Genomic DNA, 25336 nt, shown 5'->3' with positions numbered 1-25336 from the left:
TCCAGCTTAACCTTAATAGAAAGAAGCTAAGCTGAGACCCTTTTCAAAGAGAGAATACCGTGAGCTGAAGCCCATTGAAATCAATGGGCTATGACACTGGTAATGTTGCATAGGATGCATAGGATTATGGTGGATTAATGTTCCATGTGGCATGCTACATGGAGGATTTTAAGGTGTTAAGAGTGGCAGTGATACACCCAGTCATTCCTACTAACCCCACGACTGCTTTCCATATGTACAACAGAATATTGCTGTCAGTACAGAGGTAAGACTCATATGGCTGTTTTGTTGCCCTCTATACATGTGATGGTATGTGTACGTGTGTGTGTGTAATAACAATGAGTTGCATCTGGATAGCATTTTATTGTGGTAAAACTTTTGCAAGAAGAGTTTATTGTTCACAGAATGCCCCAAATTGGAGAACGCAAATGCTAGATGTTCAGCTGTGCAAAACAGTACATAGTGCTTAAGTACAAGTGGATAAACAAGATTGGCTAAATGAATATTTTTCAAAACCTGATTTTTATGGTCCTTTAAGGACAGGACTTGAAACTTATAGCTGATCTTCAGACAAGTGCAGATCAGCTTCCTTGGACCCCAAACTGTAGCTATTACAACAAACACCAAAAATAGACAAATCCAATGAGGTGGATTGTCTGTTTTGATGCCTGAATAATGCTGTCTCAGAAGTACATCAGTTCACTGAAGGAAGTTTCTGGTCCTACTTAAACATGATCTGGCCCTGATAAATAAGACTGAGTAGGCATCTTTTTTAAGGTTGTGGTCCATAATGGCAAGTTATTCTACATGATCTGTCAATTTAATTTACATTTCTAATAAAGTTTTGTTTAAATGACTTTCTTGAACTCATCATACAACACAAGCACAAATGCACCACCCGTGCCTCGAAGAACATTCGACCATGCCCCTTTGAAGAAAGCCTTTCCATCTTCATCTCTTGCAATCTTCCTCCAACAGTCAATTGTTCCAGAATACATAATGTCAGCTGCTTTATGCCCAGACTGCATCATCATTCGATGTTGCACTGTGTCAGAGGGATAGGAGGCCACACCAGCTACTGCAGTCACTGTTTGTGCAATCACCTGGCTTATCACATTATGAGTGTTCCTAGGATCTGGTAACATACTTTTTGCTGTATCATAGATTCCAAAATATGCAGCTCTATAGATGATGATGCCCTGGACGGAGACATTGAAGCCTTGATATAAGCCATGCGGGCCATCAGACTTGAAGATTTTGATGAGGCAGTCGCCCAGACCTGTGAATTCTCTATCAGCTCCAGCTTTTCCAACATCAGCTGCCAGACGGGTTCTTGCAAAATCCAAAGGATAGACAAAGCAGAGGGAGGTAGCTCAGCTGCACTACTTGAGGCCAGGTTACCAGCAAAATATCTCCAGAACTGTGTGTGTTTGTCTACTCCTCCAAAAAACACTTGCTTGTACTTATCCTTGAAGGCAAAGTTGAGTGCCTGAGTTGGGAAGTATCTGATAACATTGGCCAAATTTCCACGCCAGAAGGACAATATTCCTTGCTCTTTAGGAATGTGGACTACACAATCAATCATTCCTTTGTGCTGTTTGCCAGCAGCAATCTGCTTGCTTGCACACTGCACCTGAAGCAAGAGCTTGACCTGCTTGATGGGCGCCACCGCCATCTTGCTGATGGCTGCCATGACGCCATCTGCGAGGAAGTCCTTGGCAAAGGAGATGGCCTGCTCTGCCGTGGCCATGCTGGATCGGAGCTGGTGGGTGGCACCGAGGGGAGGGGCTGGGAAACGGGGCGCTCTGCCATTGCTGCTGCAGCGCAAGACACCAAAAGGGGCACAAAGAGTTTGAAAATGAAGCTTCAGGTTATGAGAAACTCTGAGAAAACCAGTCTGCTCCTTGTAATTCTTTGCAACCTTTTTTCTCTGGCTTCTTTGGGTCAGAGGAGTAGCTAGAGAAAGGGGTGTGGGCAAGCAAGTGTGAGTAAATAAGGAGTAGTGGAAGTAAAAAACGGGAATGTGAACTGGACGTAGCTAATATTGGACATCTCTTGGTACCACTTGCTTGTATGTAGTCACTGTAGACTTGTCAGTAAATGCACAATTCAGCAACAACTGCAAAAGCATCCATGCAGATGTCAAGGATGAAGAATAGGAAAGTGGATGTGCACCTCGGTGTAGTTTCAGACTGGATTCACATCTCACACTAAGTCATGATTTGCTTAATTAGGATTTGTTAACTAAGCCACAATTATCTAAGATCATGCAATCTGCCAAACCGCACTCCCTGGATTATAAATTACAGTGTGTAGTTTGCATAATAAAGAGGCAAGATACAAGCAAGTCATATGTGTTCTGTGGGGGGCTGGAGGAAAAATTCAAACATCCAATGCTATGAAGGGGGAGAAAAATTCAAGCATCTTAGCCACAAACTGTTCATACAGAGATTCTTTTCATTTTCAGCTGCATACTAGGATGTCAAATACATATTTCACCTGCACTTGGAAACATGTGTGGATGCACAGATGGGTGGAGGTCCCTACCACTGTCATTATGCTGAACGAAGTACAGTCCAAGGAAAAGGAATTTCAACTTGAGTGGAAAAATTAAATAATGAGCTAATCAACAATGTTTCCTTGGGAAAGAACAGCTTCAGCTCCAAGCAGATTCTCCAGAAAATGAGGTGAAGTCCTAGAAAATTGCATTCTCAAACAACTAACAAAGGATGATTGTTGCTACTGATGTGCAAAAAAGAAAGGGTGATGATACAAAAAGCTTGCTACTCTAGGTAGTTGTCATTTAGTGACCACCTCACTTAGTGACCGTTCACAGTTACAACGGTGATGAAAAAGTAACTTTATGACCAATCCTCTCATTTACAACCTTCCCAAGTCTGTAAAGCAAAGGAAAGCTGAAGTAAGATCATAAGCACAGTTGCACTTTCATTTAGCAACAGCTTCACTTAACAACCAAATTGTTAGTTGCTAAATGAGGACTACCTGTATAGTAGCACTAATTCTGAGAGAGGCACAGATAACCATTTGTCCTGTAAGAAAGGCAGGAGAGAAAGCTTTATCAATAAACTTTCTTCAAGAAATAAATGAAATGCAAATCTAACAAATTAGTCCTGTGATTAACACACAGTAGAATTTTTTTTGGCCATTTAACTTTGCTGTTTGCCCAGTTGTAATCTATTGAGAATTAATATTGGGACTTAGAAAAGAACCATTTCCCCTTCTTTTTTTTTTCCTTTTTTCCCCCTTTCTCTCTGAGTATTAAACTAGAATCTATAACCAAGTTCTCAGTTTGCTATTTCAGGAAAAACTGGCTTCTAAGGAGAAGGCACAGATTAAAACACCTTGCCAGAGACTCTAAAGCAGGGTGTAGTGGGCAGCATTTTTCTGAAAGTAGTCATGGATTGTGCTCTGCTTGACATCACCTTGAAGACAGCCCTCTTTAAAAATGCCTTTGCTTCTGTGTTTGGCATGTTTTGTTTGGAAAGGGTAATTCCCAATTATATTTGCTTTTGTTTAGTTGTATACCACGTATCTAACTCCAGTATCACTTTTCTGAGTTCTACATTTTTTCAATTTCCACAGTTAACCATGAAATCTCTTCCTTTGATTGGCTCCCTACTCATGCTTTCTCTTCAAAGCCTGTTGAATGGATTGTTTCATTCATTATGGTACATATATGCCTTACTGCCCCCCTCCCTCACAAAAAAGACTTGGCCTCTGTTTCATATCCCCCTGAAGCTACTCCAAACACAATTTCTCAAAAATGGGTGGGATGGCTTCCAGCATTTTGAGGTAGGAGACATGCCAAGTTTGTAATGCAAGCCCTAAAATAGACTTAACATAGTTTTTAAAATAATGAAGAAAGCAGAAGAGTCTGCTGGTGTGTGTGTGTATGTGTGTCAAAAAAAAAAGTCAAGATGGTGGCTCTGACTGCCAGTTGAAGCCTCTGGAAAGAAGTACCTTGTTTATGAAACCAAAATTAAGACCCTGTCTAGGCTGTGACTCAACTGGATAAAGACACATCTGCTTAGCAACTTCCCCCTGCTGTGTGATTCTGTATGGCAGATTTGAAGCTGGCAATGAATGCAAATCTTATTTGTTATTGGGTGAATTAAAGACATAATAATGGAGAAAAAAAAACAGATTTGGTTGGATTTCTAACTAAAGGTTGGCTTCTGAAGAGAGTGCCTACGCCTGTCTGGCCAGAGTTTCCCCTCTTAATCTTTCTGCTTTCATCATTTGCTATTGTGCGTGCAGAAGTCAGCACTCTTATTATTTGGATTGTTTTACAGTTTTAATGTTCCAAAACACTTTACAATCCACACAAAGACTTCTGGTTATTAGGGAGATTAATGAATGTACAGTATAATAAATAAAACACAGTAAAATGAGGGGCTAGGTGAGAAAGTAGGAGTGTACTCCTTCATACAAATGCACATTTACTGCCTACTTAAAATGGGGGTTGCACTAGTAAAGTGTCTTCTTTGATGGAGCTGAGAATGTGAAAGAAGAATAAAGCCACTTAGCACAGATGTCAGCTCTAGGCACTTACAGCTTTGGCAGATCAGGAGGATACAACCAAATCAAAAGGGGTGGAGGACTGGAGGGTGAGGCAATATAAGTTCGGATGAAGATCCATCCATTAACTTAATATGGCTCCTAGTATGGCATCATAAAGGGGGCATACTAGGAGAAAATATGGCTGTGCTGGCTGGGGATAATGGATGTCATAGTCAAACATACTCAGGGCTTCATCCTTGGGAAAGTTGAACCTGAAATCAGAGCTGTTGCAAAAGCTCCTGAAAATTGCTTCTGAAGTGCTGATAGATAGATCGATCGATCGATCGATAGATATAACTATTTAAGTAAGTAAGTGCTGATAACGCATTTAAGGCCAGACCTGGTCAGGGGCACACCCTTCTTCCTGATGACTTTTTCCACCAAAGATTTTGCTGCCACATTTGTACCCAGCCCTGTCCAGAACCTCAGTCACATGCAAGGTGCATGCTTAGAAGCTGTCTGGGCAGAGTAGGAGGCACCTAAATTCTGGGATTTGCCATTTGCCCATGGCTGCACCAAAAACATGGCCCCTCACCACTCTCTCCTCACCTTGCCATCTGACCATACATGGGCTGTCTTCCCCCATCAGCAAACAGGATTTTGGAGCTTTGGTTGCAACTGTCACAAGTTTGTATTAGCCCAGCATTCCTTAGGGCATCTTGGCCTAGAAGGACAGAGCTTCTACTCACGATACAGAGAGGTATCTGGGAGCTACACTTGTTGGAAGAAGCCACATGTGCAATGCATATCCCCTCCTAGAGAAGGACAAGATGGCTAAGCACCCCAAACTTCCAGAAAGGAGTCTACCCAGTAGGTGAAGCTCTCAGAGCTCTTGGTGTGCTCACTTGATTGCCCTTGAGTTATGAGACTTTGATGAGCATCTATCAGATAAAGTCACTCAGATTCACCCAGAGCTGGCATCTGGCTATGCTGGTCCAGTAGAATCCAGTCAAGTCCAGTTTGGTCCTGAGTTCAGTCTTGTCCAGTTATCTGAGTTGAGCTCCATCAAGTGACTCCCAAGGAGTCCATGGGACTATGAGTTCTGCTACCTGTGTGTTAGATCCTGGTTAGTCAAGGCTCCCAGGTAGTGTCATGTAGCTTAGTTCAAATGGTGGTGAATGTCTTTTTGCAGGAGGCCGTGGTTCTGCCAGTCTTGAAGGAGTTGGTGGTTCTCCCCTCCTCAAGAAGTCATTCCTGGAGCCAGCAGTACAGGGCAATTTTGTCCAGGCACTAACCCTCTCTTCTTGGAGAAGGTTGTTGAGAAGGTGGCAGGCTTGCAGACCCAAAGGGCTCTTCAGGAATCTGGACCTATGGCAGTCAGGTTTCAGGCCAGGATATACTGAAATGCACTGATTGCTGTTGTGGATAATTTCTGGTGGGCTCAGGATGGGTGTAGTGTATCCATCCTGGTCCTCCTTGATCTCTCAGTGCCTTTTAATACCATCAATCATGGTATTGTTCTAGACTAGCTGAGGGAGTTGGAAGCCTGTTTCTTTGGTGGTTCATGTGTGTGTGTGTGTGTGTGTGTGTGTGTGTGGGGAGACATGTTTCATTTGTGTGTGTGTGGGGGGGAACAGATCTAGCCCTGGCCCCCTGCTTGGGGTGGTCCAAGTTCAACTGTCTCTCTCGCCTAGCTGACCTTGGCTGATTACAAAAAGCAAACTTCATCAGATTTGGTGAGTACTTGGATAGAGGACCACCAAGAAATAATCAGGCTGTAGGCTAAAATTTGAAAAAAAAATCCTGAAAGAAGGTAATGATAAATTACATCTATATTGTCATTATGCCAAAGACCCACAATGGACCATGAAGTCTCCAGGAGTTGAGTTCAATCTGAAAATGACTTGACTTACTCCCAAGTAAGTGTCTTTGGAACTGCAGGCTGAATTACTGTGAAAGTTTATTTGCAATTTGTATGCAGTTTTCTTTGACTGAAATGATATTAATATAAGAAAACCTTTCAGCTGAAACAGAACTGATTTTTGCTCAGGTCCTAAGCATGCTTTTGTGAAAGTAAGTCCTATTAATCTGAAATAACTTATTTCTGGGGAATAAAGCTTAAAATTTCATCCTGGGTCAACCACCCTCAATTCCAACAATGAATATAAAAAATGTATTACAATGCTTCCTGAGCCATGGGAAGAGTGGCAATTTATTTTTAGAAAGGCCAACCACAAAGGAGAGAACATAACAATGGGGTGATCATCTTGTAAAATCTAGCAACTGTCAACAACTGTGAGCACAGGAAAGTGAAAGACCAAAGCTGTAAATTCTCCAGGAATAGGAAATGAAAGAAATTGCCTAAGTAGGCGAAACTTTTTGGCATACTAAACTGCTATCAGTGGGATGCTGTAAGCATTTTTATTACAATATCAAAGGACAGAAATTAAATAAATGCATGTAGTGGTTGGAATCTAATTTCAGATGGATTACTGCAGCCTGCAAAATTATAGCACATTGTAATAATATATGACTTCAGCACTGCACTCCCCTTTACTCTTCAGGCTCTGATAATCTTGGAATGTAAACATACATTTGGCATCATGGCTGAGTATCCTTCCACCTGATGTCAACCTTTTATGCTTATCCAAATTCTAGACTAAATTGTGCATCATCTGCTATGAAGCCAAATTAAACTGTATCTTACTTTGCCCAATGCAGTCTCAGGTACGGGTCTGTCTAATCTTTATTTCTTAGAAGATAATACACAGGTCCAGGCAATGAAATGCAGTCTCTACTGGACAGGAAGTAATTACATTTTGACTATGATCTAATTGAACTCTCAGTTCTTCTCTGCTTTATTTGATCTGATTTGACCTTTATTTAAAAACCCTGTGGCCATAGAAACAACCCAGAATATGGAAACATTGGGCAGTAAAGATTTTTATTTCTTGTCTCTTCAATCCCCATTGCAACTCTCTTGACATAAAATGATTGGATTTTTATCCCTTGAAATTTGTTATCAAGATGTGATGTTTCCATGTCTCCAGGGAGTTGCTGCAAGTGCTTCTCTTCAAGCTCTTCTCATTAAAGTCTTTTCCCCCCTAGCATTGGTGGTTCATCTGTGACACAAACATTCATCTATGTCATCTTTTACCTATGTAATAGCATTTATCCATTTAATCTATTATCCAATTTAAGGCTAATGTAAACTACTTCCACCCTTCAGTAAGTACCCTTGAAAAATATATCTCAGCTAGAAACAGCCCAGCAGGCTAATGGTGTCCAAAGTTGCAGTCCCAATACAGAACAACCTTTACAAGCGCCAGGTCCACCACCACCGCTTTTAAAAAACAATGGCTGCATCTTGCAAGATCCCCAAATCTCGCAAAATTTGGAGATCTCACTAACAACATCTTGTGCATTCCGGCATGGAGTAAGATAAGATTTTAATGTTCTTGTCTGAAATCTCACACAATCTTACATAAGGACACCAACATCTCCTGTGAGTTTCATAATTTCAAAAAATATTTTTAAAAGACTGTGGACATAGCTAGGAGTGCTAGGCATACTTTGGCACCCGGCGTAGTGTTTTGCTGGCCCCTATCCTAAGGCTGTAATACAAGAACCATCACTGGAAGTATAAATCACTCCAACAACTTTCTAAATGAAAAGTAACATAACAGTTTCTCATTTGTTGTTGCATGGGAATCACATGCATTTCTTCCAGATAGTACTTTGCATCACATTTTCCCACCTGCAGTGTTATCCATTGAAAAAAACGTGTCTGTCTTCCCATACAGTATAATGACTCAGTTGGGGAAGGTAAACTGTCTGCTCTATGATGGAACTATTGTTCGTGAAAGACCTCTGGTTCCATCTCTGGCATCCCCAGGTAAGATGCAGAACAGCCTTTTCCAGATAGATGTGTTGGGCTGTAATTTCCATCATTCAAGCCAGTATGCCTATTGGTCATGGTCAAACTGTTCTAGATGTGTGTATCACACTGCTCCTTCCATTCTTGTTTGCAATAGTAAACAAATAAGTAAGCTGATCAATAAATATATTGCATACACTATTTTATACCTGTGGTAAAAAAAAAAAAAAAACACCTCTTCCACCTAGGAAGGTGTAGTCTCTATTATAGTAATGATTATTAACAGTGTTTGTTTGGAAGTGGAACGGTATGGAAATGCTTATAGAACACTTTAAATATTTAAACAGGCATGGAGGGCTTTTTCCAATAGCTATGTCTTATCGCTCAGCAGACCTTTTGCTTTTTCATTTCTATAAATGCTCTGTAAATGCTCTCAGCAGTGTCCCTGCAGAGTTACAGTACAATTTCTGCTGACTTTTTAAAAAGGTAACTGTTAATATGACCATCCCCACAGCAAGGTTATCTTCTCTACAATAAGGTTATGTCCATCTATTATGGTGTGGGATGGAGAGTCACACTGTGACACTAGAACAGGCTTAGTGCAAAAAAAGATACACTGAGGGGATAAGCTAGTTTAGGACTTTAGAAGAGCCCTAAATAAACCTCAGGCCACAGAGAATGGGTGGGATTCACAGTGGAAATTCAATCTTAATTTACTTGTTTGAAACATAAGATGCATATTGATTTATACTTACAATAGGATATATTCCATGAAACATCAGCCTCCACAAAGACAAGGTGCTAATCTATATTTAATACTTTATCATAAGGTTAAATTTGGTATGAAAAGCAATAGATACGATTTACTGATGCTACCTGGTTGGTTGTGCTTTAAAATTGAGAACAGGAGTACAACTCTAATTTTACAGGGAAATCACTAGAAGAATAGGTGTAGTTCAATGGGCAAAACAGAACTAGGCATTTAAAATTGCCTGCTTGAGTGAATAATTTGGACTTACACTTCTGAATGTAACTGACAACAATGCATTTTCTCAAAAATTACTATTGTACTTTAGTAGCTGATAGCCATTTTGCTAGGTTTATTGTCTGATTTTCAGGGTTTTAGTGTTAAGGTGACTTTGATCTAAACATAATCTGTAAACTAGTGATATAACAGGACTTCCTGTCAGATAGCAAAATCAATGTACTCTTATTTGGTGAGAGGCATGTAATCAGAGGTAAACTAATAAAACCCAAAAGGTGGTAACTAAAAAGAAACCACTGCTATTGTATAAAAATGTCAAAGGTGTTGGAATCGAAGAGTAAATTTTAAAATGGTTGCTTTTCTCTTTGTTATAGAAATTCAGCCAAGAGTTTGTCTGACCATTTTGAACCAGTATATGAAAATCAGCCTTTGTCATGCATGACTATGGCCTTCTACAGTTTCCATTGAGTCAAGAGGAGCAAGGCAGAATGAGAATGATGCAATTATGCCTCCATAGCAAGTACTGTGACCCAGCTACACATTACTTCAGAAGCACAACTGCATTACTGAAAAAGGATAAAGGAGGAATGTTGTAGAGCTGATGATGACTATAGTTTCAATAGCAATACCATACATTATTGGGGAAGACTATGATGAGTTTGTGGGCAATTTTAAGTTCCTATCTCATCTTTCAGAAAGTTTTATATTTTTAATTTTTATTTGGAGTGGACAGCTCTATAAGTATAGCTCTATCCTCTGTTGGATACATGGTTGTCCTAGTGGCCAACTTGGATTAATGAAAGTTTTGCTCCATTGCCCCATCCGATGGTTAACATTTAAAACAAAGCAACTGGCATCTCTAACTAAATGTCTTAATTAGTCCCTTTCTTAGATGCCTTAAAACAACTTTCCCTTACTTGGTGTCCTCTACATGTATTGAGATCTTAACATGTTAACAACTAGTTGAAGAAGCCCCTTCAAAAATCCATTTCCACTGTATAACCCATTTGTCAATGTATTACTGTATATTACTATATATGTTATGATATTGAATAGTCTTTTGAAATCTTGCTTGTTTTTTGGACTGTAGTATTAGTCCATTGATGATAGCAAAAAGCTCCGAGAAAGTTGGATAAAAAAAACGATAAAATAAAAAGCTGATGCAGACACTCTGGAATATTATGGTTTAGCTTCTGAAATGCTTGGTAGTAGAATGCATAATCTTCATACATAATTTTAATCTGAGCCAACTGAATACAGATCTTTTCTTAATAGGCACAGATTGTCCTAACTACCAGGAAACACACTGAGACAATGAACTGGTCTCTAATATTTATTACTAGTACTTAACAGGAATCCTAACAAACTGAAGAAGCGTGGGAAAAACCTAGACATATAACCCCCAAGGGTTAAGGCGGTCCCGATCTGTGTCTCTTTGAATGGCTAAACAGTTCCTCAGTGCTACGCATGCGCTTGACAGTCTGGATGGGAGCCCCCTGCTCGCCATCCTTACTCATGACACAGATTTTCAATAATTCTGTTTACCAAATTTTATATGTTGGAATCCAACAAAACAATAACATGTTATTCAGTTAAGCATTAAGGTGATGTCACCCTTATTATGGCAGATTTCTCAGTGGCTTTTTAGGAAAAGTGGTAACAGCTCCCTCTTGATTTCTCCCTTCCCCTTCCTCTTCCCCTTCCCCTTCCTGTATCCATCCCATCTTTCATTCAGGAGCTCAGTGTGGTTTATACAGCATCCCTTCCTATTTTTCTCACAACAACAATTCTGTGGAGATTGTGAGAGAAACTGGCTCAAAGTCACCCAGCAAGCTTCCATGGTTGAGGGTCAGGATGGACTTAAATTTTATTGAAGGTCATATGATTATGGTGCTCTCTTCCCTCCTGACAGAAATACTGAAATTGTAAGATTAATTTAACATAATGTGTGTGCGCATTAGTTCTGGAAAACTGCAGTATATACTGTACATACATTAGGATTTGTGCAGAGAAATTTATGAAGAATGTGTATGGGATATTCTCCTACAGATTAGAAAGAAATATACAGAGAATGGCTAGGACCAGAATTGATATGTATGCAATACAATGCTAATGAAAGCTTTGATAGCAGTTATTAATGAAAAGGCAGAAATGAACATGAATGAAATAGAAACTAGTGTTGTTCCAAAACTGGAACATGTTTTGGAAGCATGGGAGAAGACTGGGAGAGAATTTGGGGGGAATAAGCTAGCAGTGAAATAAAAAACTGTGGGAGGTGAGTGATGGGGGAACATTGATCTGAGATGTAGCTGCCAAGGCATACCTTTTAGCCCTGCGAGGTAGTCCAGACAAGAAGCACAACCAGGAGTACTAGCTCTTATTGTTAAGTTACATTAACAGAATCTTGCAAGACTGGAAGTATTTCTCTGCTCCTTTCCTTTTACTCTCTGGAAAACTAGGGAGGGTCCCTTCTGAAACATCTTTTACATGCCAATTGACCTAGCTGTGGCTCTCCCACCTGTCTCCCAAGGTCATTCCCACATACCATTACAACATTTTTTAAGATTATGTTTAAGTTTACCCAAGCCTGTCCTCTCCAAAACACAAATACAACTGTTTTAATAAGGCTATCCAAAGTATTTGCATGCATTATTTGTGTGTGGATTTCTAAAAATATTGTTTAAAAATACCCATTTCTCAGATTTAAGTTAGTCAGACTGCATTCACAACATAAAATTCAGAAGAGAGCATCTATTATCCTGGAGTTTTTCTAATTAAAAAACAACAACAATTGTACTGAATAATGCTACTGCATTTCCTGGGAAGAGAAAAAAAATCTGTATGTATTTCTGTTTAAGAGTGTAGTGACTGGAAAATCTTCTTTGCAACAAGCACTTTAACTTGTCACTTCCTAAGCTGTAATATGCATGGATTGTGGGGGAAAAAGGGACTAGAGAAGTTGAGGGGGGGGAATAAAAGCAATACTAAGACATCCTTTTGTGTGTGTGTGTGTGTGTGTGTGTGTGTGTGTGTTTGAGGATGGGGCAAAGAAGAGCAGAAAGATAATCAGGACTGAAACAGATCTGATTTGCAACATCAAACCTCTTCTCATCTCCAAAGTAGAGGCATCTTGTATCAGTGTGGATCATCATCATCATCATCTTAAATTTACAGTATATGTTGCCTGACCCCCAGTGACTCTGGGTAGTTTACAAATGATTTAAAAGATCAAAACATGAGAACCATTTCTCAGGGAACAAGAAGAGAATTAATTCACCAGTTGGATCCAAGGAGGATTTGAAGAATGTGGAGCTTGAGCAGTTACATAAGCTTCAGGTACTTATTTATTTGTTTCTTAATTAGTTTATAATACTGCCAGCTCTCTAGGTCTCCCAGTGATTTTACAATACAACATAAAATTAAAATTAACATAAAATCAATGTTAAACCCAGGTATATTGAAAACAGTGAAAACCTGCCATCAAAACAAATTAAAATCAACAATTAAAACCAACCATTAGAACTCTGTTTTAAAAGTGTGAGAGCCAGTCTGGTGTAGTGGTTAAGGCAGCAGGCTAGAAACCAGGAGACCTGGAGTTCTAGTTCTGCCTTGGGCACAAAGCAGCTGAGTGACCTTGGGCCAATCACTCTCTCTCAGCCCCGGGAAGTAGGCAGTGGCAAACCACTTCTGAAAAACCTTGCCAATAAAACTGCAAGGATTAGTCCAGGCAGATGCTAGGGTCAACGCTGCCTGAAAAGCATAAAATAATAATTTAAAAAGAAGGTATACTTTAGGCCATTTTTAGGAAGCCAAGAAATGAGTTAGGCCTTTCAGGTCACCAGGAAGTGCATGTCAAAGAACTGGGGTGCTATGGGGAAAGATGAAACTCGAGTTGTTATGAGGTAATTCTGCAAGTGTCCCTCCTCAGAATACCTCAGTGTTGGAGATGGTGGGAATTATATAGAAAGCAGAGTTCTCTCAAGGAATCTGGACCCAAGCCATGGAGGTCATAACCAGCACTTTGTCTTTCTCCTGGACTCAAATTGTCAACCAGAGTAGTTCTGTCAGCACAGGGGTAATATGATCTCTTCAGGTTATTCCAGGGATGAGGTACAAACTGGAATTTCTGGATCAGACAGTTTCTAGCACAAAGATGCAGTACTCATAGCTGCCTTCCCCACCCTGCTGCCCTTGTTTCTGAAGATGTAGACCAACAGATCTGGAAGGCACCCAATTAGAGAAGACAGACCCTGTGATAGGATCAGCCATCCTATTAGGCCATCTGCTTTGGGCGGTGGATTTGACAACTATATTATTAAAACTTGTTACTGGCCCAGGCATTGTTTTTCAATTTTTTCTTTTTGGTCATATCTGCCATACTGAGGCGAGAAGAATTGAATTGGTTAGATACAAGTCAGGGAACAATTTAGGAATGCCCGTTCATGTCATGTAGCATGAGCAAACTATACCCAGCCCTGCCAGAAAATATCAGTAGGGAAACATCTGGACCATATGTGACCCTTACTAGCATACATTTTATCAGATAAATTAGTGGCATTGTTGCACTATGTCTCTGCAAAATAATAATAAAAATAATGATGTAGTGCACAATGAGTGCATATCCTTTTCCATTCGAGCCAGAATTGCCACGACAAAAGTGAATGTTGAGCATGATTGGCAAGAGAAAGGCCTTCGAAGTCAGGAGTACAATCTAAGGAAACAATGGGTGAGTATGCGCATAGATTGCACCCTATTGATCACAAATGCTATTTATTCTACTCATGACTCATCAGCCCAAGAGAAGAGAAACTCAGGCAACAAGGGTTCTGCTGCCCAGTTGACAGCTAGACAAAAAAAGAAAAAAAATAAAGAAAAAACATTTCCTGCAATTCTATTTTTTAAATGTATCCAGAAACCTGAGCCAAAGCTACTGCTGAAATTAGTTCATGTATTGTGTGATGGCAGACCCAAGTATGAATACGAAGCATGCATTCGAGATAATCCTTCAGCTGGTCATAACTTCCTGATCAATGTATCTGTACAATTCACATGAAAAATGTGGTTAGCACAATTGACTTTTTTTTTTTGCAAGAAGGATATGGAAGTGGCCCTCCTCCAACAGGACTACTGTCAAACGAAGAATGGGAATCTTGATATGCAAGAGATAGAATGAACACCTCACACTTTTGCTATAATGAGTTCACAAATCTACTTTCTGCTACCCTCAGGCATTTTTAGCACATCTTGCACCCTGATTACACTTTGATGCCCTTCACTTTATGGTGTTTAATAATTTTCCCTACCAAGAGAGCTTATGCATATGATTAGACATCAACATTGAGAGAGTCACACATGCATTTCTGAAGGGCCCTGTCTATCATCTTGGAGGCCTGAGCTAAACTTCCCTCTAATCACAAATTATTCAGACTGGTCCCAAAAGGCAACTGTGTGCTTTTAGTATTGCAAAGTCTCCAGAAAAGTGGCCAGATGTTATGGCATAGTAATAGCCAGATGTTATGGCTTAGCAATAGCAATGTTAGAAGCCATTATATCTCAGTGTAATCTAGGTCTATTTTGTTTCTGCTTTGAGTGGAACTTTTTTGCTGGATGTTTTGTATTTTAACTCTTGTTTGGGCCTATTACTGTAAATAAACTAATAAAACAAGACTGGCTTTCCCCATTCAATGAACTTATAATGACTTACACAAAGTTCCTTTTTTATTGAAAAGACTGTAAATATATTTAATTTGGTACATTAATAACATGGTTACTAATCATGTGAAATGCTGGAAAACTTTTGACAGAGTGCCTCATGCCCAGTGCAAAGGATCTACTAGTTACATTTAACTGTGGCAAAATCTTGTTTTTCCAGAAAAGTGAAACCTGAATTTAGTATAAACAAAACACAAGAATTGTGGAGGAGGTTATTGGAATGAATGTGTCTCATCATAAGTACTATCCAGAAATACCTATGGCATTTGCCTGCTATATATAGCAAATAAGGTGAATTTACCATTTTTTTTCTGCAAGAAAATTCAGAAAAGTGATGATGGAACAATAGGGTGGCCGAGACGATTACTTCAGGGGAAAGTGATCCCTCCCTTCCCTGACTAGCCATTTAACATTTGAATCATCCCAATTCCTTTCAATAATATGTAGGATAGTTAGATTTGAAATATTAGCAAACTGAACCCTGGGCAAGCCGGTTGGGCAATTCTGGGAGTTGAAGTCCGCACATCTCAAAGTTGCTGAGGTTGAGAAACCCTGTTCTAGACTATCCAACATTTTGTCATTTCTGGAGTACCTTTATCCCCACATTGTTATTTTTCTAAAGCAGAGCAAATGAAACAAAGAACATAGAACAGCCTTCCTCAATCTGTGTTCTATAAGGGGCTGGAATGCAACTCTCTTGCGATGTTCATCTCCCTCTTCTGAAGAGACCAGGCTGGGGAAGGCTGGCAATGCATTTTGGAATAAAATTGTGGAGACTTGAATCACATCCTTCCTGAAGGTGTAACTGGGCAAAACAATGCATATGAAATCAATACCAGCAGTGGGGAAGGGGGTTCTGATTTGAACTAAATTAATGGCACTATGGAGGGTTAGTTCTTTGGTCCTGAAATTCCTTTATTTTGCCTAGTGGAGGAAGCATATAGGTTCCTTCTTCAGTATATGTATCTTCTTATTCTGCAGGATACATAGCAGCCTTGGAAGAGGAAGGATTTTTAATGATGAGGTGCTGAAAATGCTAACCCTCTCTCTGAATACTATGTTTTTGATCCCATACATTCACTCAGCACCACCCATGGCTGCTATTTATATTGTTTATTTGTTTGTTTTACTTTTTAACATGGAAGATCTTTTTAGTTTGAATGATCCTATTCACTTATCTCCAGCATCAAGCCAACACTGATGCAGTGATGAAGCTCTGTGTGTGGCCTTGGCTAGTGGCATCTTTCAGCTTAAGTTGCTCCACAAGGTTGCTGGGAATCATATGGAATGAACTGAGCCACTTTACTCTGAAGACTTTAAAGGAAGGGTGGGAACTGAATGAGATAATCCCTTATGCTATATAATGTTGGCACCTATTAAATTCTGTGTAGAAGAGCCATACTAACTAAAAAAAATGCTAACAAATGAATGCCAATATTTGAAAAAGCATTTCTTATTGTAATGAAACTTCATGACAAAATTAGGGGAAAATAGAGAAATTTTACATAAAAGAATTTACAGTGTTTGGTATCATATCCAAATCTTCAATCAGTGCCTTGCCTAAGCCAGTGTTTCTCAACCCCAGCAATTTTAAGATGTGTGGACTTGAACTCCCAGAATTCCTAGCCAGCATGCCTTGGTACTAAGCTACAGCCCCCACCAAGGCAACAACACCCCCTCCCCCCACAGTCCATACAAAAATAATATAACTCAGTAGTGCCTCCTTGTTTGCCCCCCATCCCAGGTTAAAAAAAATCTGAAATGGGTAAAAATACCTAGCTATCAAGTCAATATTCCTCCTGCATTAAAAATCTACTAACAGTTGTGAAGGTGGCATGGTACATTTTTCCAACCCTTCTAAGCTGTAGGCTGAAATTGCAACTGAAGTAGGAAAGGGAAGGTGTTCAAAATGACCATGCATTTCCATTCCATTTTAATGAGCAAATTCTCTGCAGTCCTCTCTACCCTAAAAGGAAACAAAATAAATATAAAACCCAAGCTTTGCATGAGGACTTGTTCCCTGCAGAAGAGAAGAGGAAAACAAGACAGAACTCTTGTCAAGCTAAGTCCAGCGTTCATTCCCTTTAAAGGCTGTTTGAAGCTCAGGAACTAGAAGGAGGTCAAGAACTTCCTCCAGAAGGAAATGGGACTACCCCAAGCTCTGCAGAGCTTCACTGCTCCAAAGCAAAAAAAAATGCTGCTTTTTATGATTTGGATTACACTGCAGTTGAGTTAGGAGTAAATCAGCTCAGGTGTTGAACTCAGCCAACACCGAGTTGGACTGGAACTTCTTTTGAACTGGGGCAGAGTCCTCCTGTGAAAGTTGGCCCTCCATCACTAAGATGTATTTGGAGGCATTTGGCTGGAAAAATAGACGGGATGAAAAGGGAAGGAGATAGTTAACTTCTGGTGCTTGGAGATTCCCCCCACCCCACAAACCTATCACTTCTACTTGTTTTAACCTGTCCTTGTTTCTTTAAGCTGTGATTGGAAATGAAGTTTACCATGTAAAAGGGAACTGTGAGTAAGGCTTTGAGATGAGAGAGAAAAGTTTAAGCATTTTTCTCCCACTTTACAACTCTTTGCCCCACTATGATCAGTTTTGTAAATATAACTTATTATTTCCATCCCTAAGTTTAATATTTACTTTGGGAACCTAAATCAAGCAAGAAATATACATATATCCCACTTTCACACCAGTTTGCAATTCCTGTATATTTATTTTAAATCACTTGCTTCTCAGAATACAGCAAATGACATATACCTGGTTTCTCACCTGATGCCACAGAGAGATGGAGGTTTAAGCTGGATCAGGCAACTGCTATTCGCTCTACAGATTCCAATTTTCAGATATGGTTTCAGTCTTTTCCTCCTGGAGCCTTCTGCTAGCTTAGACATGTACCACTTAAAGAAAAAAAAAAGCCTGCTTCATGGCATCAGTCATTTTGGGGATTTATCCTGCAGGTCAGAAATGTGGGAGGGAAGGGTGAGGAAAAAGGAGTGAGAGTATTTATCAGGGAAGAAATGAGTGTCATAAAAGGAATGAGTAATATATTAAGAGAGAATATGTACAAAATGGGAAGCTATATATTCATTTTCCAAGGAACCTATATAAAATGGGAACAGACTGAGTGTATTATATGCTGTTAATGCACCTTGCTTATGGGCTTCCTATCCCCTAATCAGCTGAAGTCACTATTACTGGCCAAAAATGATTCCCCATGCATCATTTTGTGGGACCTGGAGGCCACATGTGTGTATTCCTCTCTCCAAAAAGCTTATTGTGGAAGTAGAAGAGGATCTTATCTAAAAAATCAAGTCTCTTTCCCTTTGATGCTACCTTATCAGCTCCCTTTCATAAGGCACTCTTCACTGTCTATACTCCCAGGTATTTCAAGGAGGCAAGAACATGCATAGTAGTTTTCATCATCATGTCACCTTTCAAATTTGTTGGCCTACAATTCCAGTCATGCCATCTTGGGTAGCATTGGCGATGCTGGCTGGATGCGATAGAGACTGATTGATGGAGTTCAGTTGTGACCGAGAGATACTAGCAGAACAGTTCTAGCTCCTGTTGTGGAAATTTTTGGCCCTGGAGCCTCATAAAAGGTGGAAGCTCTATAAGGGAAATGCACTGGGTTGAAAGAAAGGGAAGAGCGGCAATTTGGCTATTTTCTCACCACATCAGTACCATTTTGTTTTTATTTTATACATGTTCTCTCGCTGGAACTGACTTCACCAGTGGAATAGATTAGCAGCTGACCTGAAGGCATACTGGGGGATCAGAAGTGTGGATTCTCCTGTTCCATACACTGCCCAACCTGCTCCAATGGGGTCCATTGCTCTTCATTCTCCCACCCATCCTTTCACAAATGTTGGAGTTCTGCTATTTCAAGATTTCTATAGTGACTAGGAAAGAATATCCAGTACTCAAAGGCTGGATCTGCCTCTCCAGTTTTGCATATCTCAGAGAGGAAGAATTGAAAGATTAAATCCCTAAGTACCTTTATAGGGTTCTAGGACTGCAGCCTAAGAACATCGGAGAACAACTGTAAGAGAAAGATCAACTATACGTCCCAGACAAGGAGTTAGGAACCAATTTCAAGCAGTTTAAATGTGGTATGTGAATATGACCTTATTCTCTTTTCTGGGTCACTGCCAACCTGCAGAAATATAAACTTTGGGGTTATATTGTGTTCCGCTGTGTAAGGAAGCATCAAGCAAATGGGAAGCTAAATAAGCACACTTTGATATAATCTTTTAAAAAAGATAATAAAATAAAGTTCTCCAAGCACCGGGGTAATTAAAATTTGCAGGCCAGTTTTCAATCAAATCACTCCCTCTTAGGCAGGATATTACTTGAAGAATTCCTTAGATATATAGCAACTCCCAATCTACTTTAATCTAGCATACATTTTGCACAAAAACCACAGACTGAAGACACTGACTTTGATCCTAGTTTTAACTATAAAGGAGGTTAAGAGTGGCCATTCTTTCACTACTGCTAAGTTAAGTGCTCTCCACACATTTCTGAGTGACCAGAAAACCCATATATCAGCATAAAATTGGCTGCCCCCATTGCCAGTTACTATTATGCCTTGATATGCTCCATTCTTAGTCACTGTAGTCTCCTGACTTCCCTCCAAAGCAGTAAGAAATAAAACTTAATAGATTTTATACATCTTGAGGCTGCCCTGGGATGTTGTTGGAATCAGGCAGGAAATGCTCCTTTATCAACAGGACAGCTAAGGACTGCTTCAGATGGTCTGCTTCATCAGGATGAGATAAAGGCAACATCTCAGGGGTGGGGATGGAAGAAAAGTGATGTGGCCAAGAGAGATTGAGGCCATAGTGAGATGAAAGTAGGGAAAGGCCCTATGGCTTAAATCCATGGCACATCCACTGGGGCTTTAATAAGGTATCTGCATGAAAAGCTCATTGTAATTTTAGTACACCTATTCCAAATAAGTGAATTTAGAATGATACTTTTACAGTGAAAAAAGAAATCCAAAGCTGTCGATTAAACTTGGAAGTAAACAAACAAATCAGACAAAGCAATGACAGACCACATCTGTTTTGCTACCAAGAGAACGGCATGGATATTTCCACCTGGTCACCAGAAGCTGAACTCAACTCCAGAGTGACTGTATCTTACCTTAAGTTATTTTAGAGCTTCCCTTACTGGTTTTGTATATTTCTCCCCCTCTGGTAGCTGTGAAACTGACTCTGGAAATTTTAAGTTATACACATCGGAATGGTCAGAATGCAGAAATATTAAGCTGGGCTATTTCTTAATTGATTTTGAAGTTGTTTAGATTATATTTGCTTCGCTGGGGAAGCTTGTATATTAAGACAAATAGGACAAATGATGTGCTGCAGTGCAGAGGTTCTTCAATGTATCCAGCTGTTCTGATAGACAGATATAAAATGCCAAGAAAATTAAATATTTTTTAATTTTTAAAAAAAAGATAATTAACCCAAAGTCTTTTTAAAGATTTACCAGAAGATAGCCATTCTTCTTTTCACTGTCACTGGGGAAGCATTTAGGAATCTCCAGCCACTCCCTCAATCAATCATTTTGGTTTCTTCTGCAAACACAGACATTTTTGCCATTATGCTAAAAATAGATGCTTTTCAGACAGGAAAACCAGTCTGTCTTCTTTTGTTATTATTTTTAATGTGCTGTTTTACTTATAGTTGTGATAACAGGATGCATTCACCATTCCTCAGTTCAATAACCTGGTACTTTGGCAATATGAATGGCCCCTGTAGCTTCATAATGGAATCATAGGGAAAGAATTTCTTAGGAGAAAAGGCACCACATTAATTCTGTTTTTTTTTTAATTGCATTGCCGCTACAATAGGTCTAGCTGATTTCAAAAGTTCCCAGTGTTATCACACTGCTTCAATTAGCTGTGTTTCCTCGTAAGAATCTTTAGGATTCCAGCCAAACGGCATGCTTGTACAAGTTACTTTTATTAGCTTTATTAAACCAGCATGAAGTCTAAATTGTGTTATTTGAAATATAGACCTGCCTCAGTCATACCTAGTTCTGGGATAGAGGAGAATATCATGCCCCTGTGCTTTTGGCATGTTTTGGGCAAACTTTGAAAATACTAGAGGTGTTCAAATTAATAATGTGGTGTTGAAAGGGATAATGGGGTGATGCCCAGGAGCTCTGCTGCCTGCAACAGCTGAACTCCTTGTATGGCGTGTTTCAGATAAGGCTGGGAATGAAACCCACACAACACCCCAATGTAACTCTTAGAGTTCCTCCACAGGACAGGGGATGGAGCCCTTTCCATTTTTCCTCTTCTGTACATAAAATAGACACTTCCTTGAAGAAAGGAATTGGCCTTTGTGGGGGTGGAAAATTTCCAAGAGCCATGGGAAGTCATGAGATCCCAGAATGGGCAGAGCTAAAGGTCTTCAGAGGGGAGGTTGGGATGCTTTAAGGGACAAAAGCCACCATTTTGTCCACATTTTCCCAAACTGGAAAAATAACCCCACTTGTTCATATAAAAGGGTTCCTTGCTCCGCTCAAAGGTGCCCAAAAGTTGGGCTGGAAACTTTGGCCCTGCCCACTCAGGAGGTTGCAAAATAGTCTTGAAGGTCTGGATGTAGCCTACAAGTTTATCGTCCATGGTACGAGGAATGAAGTAGGGGCTGTCTTTATGAGTTTCAGTTCAGAAAGGAGCTGATGTGGTGCTTCCAGAAAAGACTTTTAGCTTACTATCTTCATGGACTTTCACAGATGACGCTGTCTTCTATTTGTACAGTTTTTTTCCACTTCCATTTTTTCCCCTTTCTACAAGAATCTGTTAAACAAGGAAAAGTTGAACAGCTGCATAATTAACTAGTAGCTTTAGGACCTGCTAGTCTGGAAATACCTAAACATTCTTGCTTATCATTCTTGCTCTGATAAACTGTGCTTAATAAGGATGTTTTTATAAATACATTTTCAAAGCTTGCAAATGTTTGAAGCTCAAACTAATCTAATAAAGCTATCGTTCTCTTTACATGATGTTTCCACTTTTGCATATAGGCATGGTTAATAACTCCAGGCAAAAATCTTACTTAAATGAATTGATAAAATTAGTTACCCTGCTGATGCTGATTTCCAATATCCCATTAAATTGATTGATGCATTTGCATCATATTGTTTTTGCATTATTGAAAAGTCAATCATGAATGTACCTCCGTTCAAACTACATTAAATAAAAAAGGAAGGTGGGTTGAAATGAACAAGTGACTACTTCCATAATTCTTGAATTGGAGGTAACAAAAGACAATGAAGTTTGTGTTTTCTATGAGCAACTTGCTATGCATCTGTCACTACATATGGATATAAATTCTATAATTCATAGAGAGAAATTTTAGAGGAAACCACTCTTGCCAGAATGAATGTGGGTGCCAACCCAAGAACTGCCTTCTGCTTTGGTCTACCTTGCTCGCTGTTTATCATCAAAGGCCCTCTGCTGAATCACCATCTTAAAGTAGTCTGTGGAGAGGCCTCTTCAATCACCAGATGGATAGACATTTAAATTAAAGTGGTTCCTTAGTATTATGTCTCTGCCCTTTGCTTTTCCTTTAATTGTCCTTGTCTGTGGAATGTGTCCCTGTCACCTCTTTATCAGGGCCCACCATCACTGGTGTGGGCCTTGATCCTGGCAATGCTATGGCTACAAGATGCCGTTCCCTGTTATACACAGTAAGTAGGAGTAGCTCCCAAAGACTCCAGAAATTGTTGCCAGATTAAAGTTCTCAAGATGAGAGGGGAGGCCAATTAATAAACAAATGTCTGGCTAGTAATTGTATTACCTATATTTGATTGTTATAGCATTTACTTGCAAATGAAATAGAATCAAATTTAGATTCTGCCTTGACCTCATCCACTGCTTCTTGGAATTGCTTGCCAGGAGCTATTCTTGTCCCAGAAAAAGGTGTGGTGCAGGCACTCCTGCAAGCAGGCTGATTTCCCTGATATGGACAATTGTTACAATAGCACTATGTAATGCAGCACACTGTGTGATGAACCTGTCAACCCTTCAGAGTAGATCAGACTAAGAAACCAATGCCATGTCGGTCAGTATTACTTTTATTGTAAAGCTATAGTAACAGAATCTTGCAAGTCTGAATGCGCTTCTCCCCTCCTTCCCTTTATCTTTGTGGGAGCTAAGGAGGGACTTGTCTGAGTCTTACTCACCATAATTTTTGCCTCAGACTCAGGCTCTTTTTATTTGCACATTGCTTTGGTAGTGGATCTTCCTCCTGCCCTTCAAGGCCATTCCCTCTTCCCTCTACCGAATCTTGAAAACTCTTGACTTCCAAGTGCTGTTGAGCTAAGAAGTTGACTTTCCAAAATGTCTGCATTGCAGGCACTGACATCTGGAGCCAGAGCAAGTTTGTGTACTAATTAAGACATCAGGTTAGAAACTAGGAGACCATTAGTTCTAGCCCTACCTTATGCACAAAGCCAGCTACAGTAGATGACCTTGGGCCAGTCACCACTCTCAACCACTCTCAACCACCACATGCTGCCAAGAAATCTGCAGGGGGCAGTTTCCAGGAGTCAAAACTTACCTGAAGGTACATTTTAAATTTCTGTCACTGCTATACAATACTGCTGATTGCCAAACAGCTGACTGGCATGCTGGCAGCAGCAACCCAACTCTACAAGCATGTTAGCCTCATTGTCTTTGGCAGCACCCCTCTTAATGCCTGTATCTGGGGCAGACTGCTGTACCACAATAAAAAAGCCTATCTAGTGAGAGAGAATGCCTGACAAGGCCTAGGAGTTGGGTACCCAAGTGGTCTTCCCATATTTTCCCATGGATCTGGGGGAACAGAATTAAACTGATACATCCTGCTGGGATGTGTGCATCCTCAGCTGGACAGATACACTGGATGCTTCTGACAGGCCACTTCCTTTGCCAGTAAGGCTCCTTCTGGATCCAGCCTGGATGTCTTTACAGTATCCAGCTTTTACAAAAATACCCCAGAATTATTTGGTGATTTACGGCTGGTCAGTTCTATTTTAGATGTGCTTCTGCAGTTTGTGGATTAGTAGACTGCATTCATTCTTTGCTACACATGAATTGCTTTGTATATGGTGTTGATTTTATATGGTGCTTTATGGTATAGTTTTATTACTTTTATTTTGCATGGAAGGATAGTGTCTGCATATAATACATGTGCAATATACAATGTACAATAGTATACACACATGCACACATATATACAAGCAACGAAGCATCTGCAATTTCTATTTTTAAATGCTGCATGTCAGATAGATGATACATCTTCATGTCTAGCATCCCTCTCCCTCTAAGAGGCTGATAGAGTTCTAGATAGCCTTGCTTGTTTTTACGCTGAACCTTGTACCTTCCAAATTGTGCTCCCCGTCCCAGTCCCAACCCCACTGTCATGACAAGCTTTCATTCATAACAATAGCTCCATTCTTTTCAAGTTTCCCAACCAAGTTGCTTTTGACCCTTTCAGCAGACTGCTTGCCACAAGGTGTCATCTTGTAAAAGTCTTGCTAATTTGTGGGCTGGCTGAATTGCTTTAGCCAGTTTCCTGCTAGCTTCTGCAGCTGACCACTGCTCTGAAGTGGGATATAAAGAACTAGATTTTAAATTACTCTTCCTGTGCATCTGTGTGTTATGTGAAAAAGAAAAGGTGATAGGGAAGAGAAAGTGCACTTTTGTGTTTGCTGGAGATTCCACTTCACCACAAAATGACCTTGTGGACAACATCTTTTATCCTATAAATGGATAATGTTGTACTGAGGGTTTCTTAGAATTTTTCATGAGCTTTTATTCTTTAAAAGTGAAGTTTATTTTATTACAGATTTAAAAGAAAAATATTTTAAGTCATGCATTTTTTTAATGAATCAGATCCAGAAGGATTAAATAAAATGCACCTATAAAGTTCAAAGCATCTTAATAGGAACAAATCTCTTGTGTGAAATGTTAGGTAATGACTATCATAAAACATAAGTCTTTTGAGTGCAATTATGTGTTCTAAGTGAATTTCCTTTTCATATCTGAACTTGAAGGAGAATTTTTATTATGCCTGATAGGATATTTATCTCACAGAGTAGACTATGATTGCTATTTATCTCTGCCACATTTCTGAAACATGTATGAGGGGTTCCACAAACCAGCACTATAACTGCCAAGAAATGTAAGTCTTAGGGACATTCAAGACTAAGCCTGTTTTACGCATCACTCCTGACA

General features: G+C 39.8%; 1 pseudogene; it reads right to left on the bottom strand.

The window, feature by feature from the left end:
• Positions 1-777: 777 nt before the first annotated feature.
• Positions 778-1793, bottom strand: LOC134498657 (ADP/ATP translocase 3-like; annotated as a pseudogene).
• Positions 1794-25336: the final 23543 nt, after the last annotated feature.

Source organism: Candoia aspera, chromosome 5 (genome assembly GCF_035149785.1).
Source record: "Candoia aspera isolate rCanAsp1 chromosome 5, rCanAsp1.hap2, whole genome shotgun sequence".
NCBI lineage: Eukaryota > Metazoa > Chordata > Lepidosauria > Squamata > Boidae > Candoia > Candoia aspera.
The sequence above is the reverse complement of the archived record's forward strand: the minus strand, read 5'-3'. Positions and strand labels throughout refer to the sequence as shown.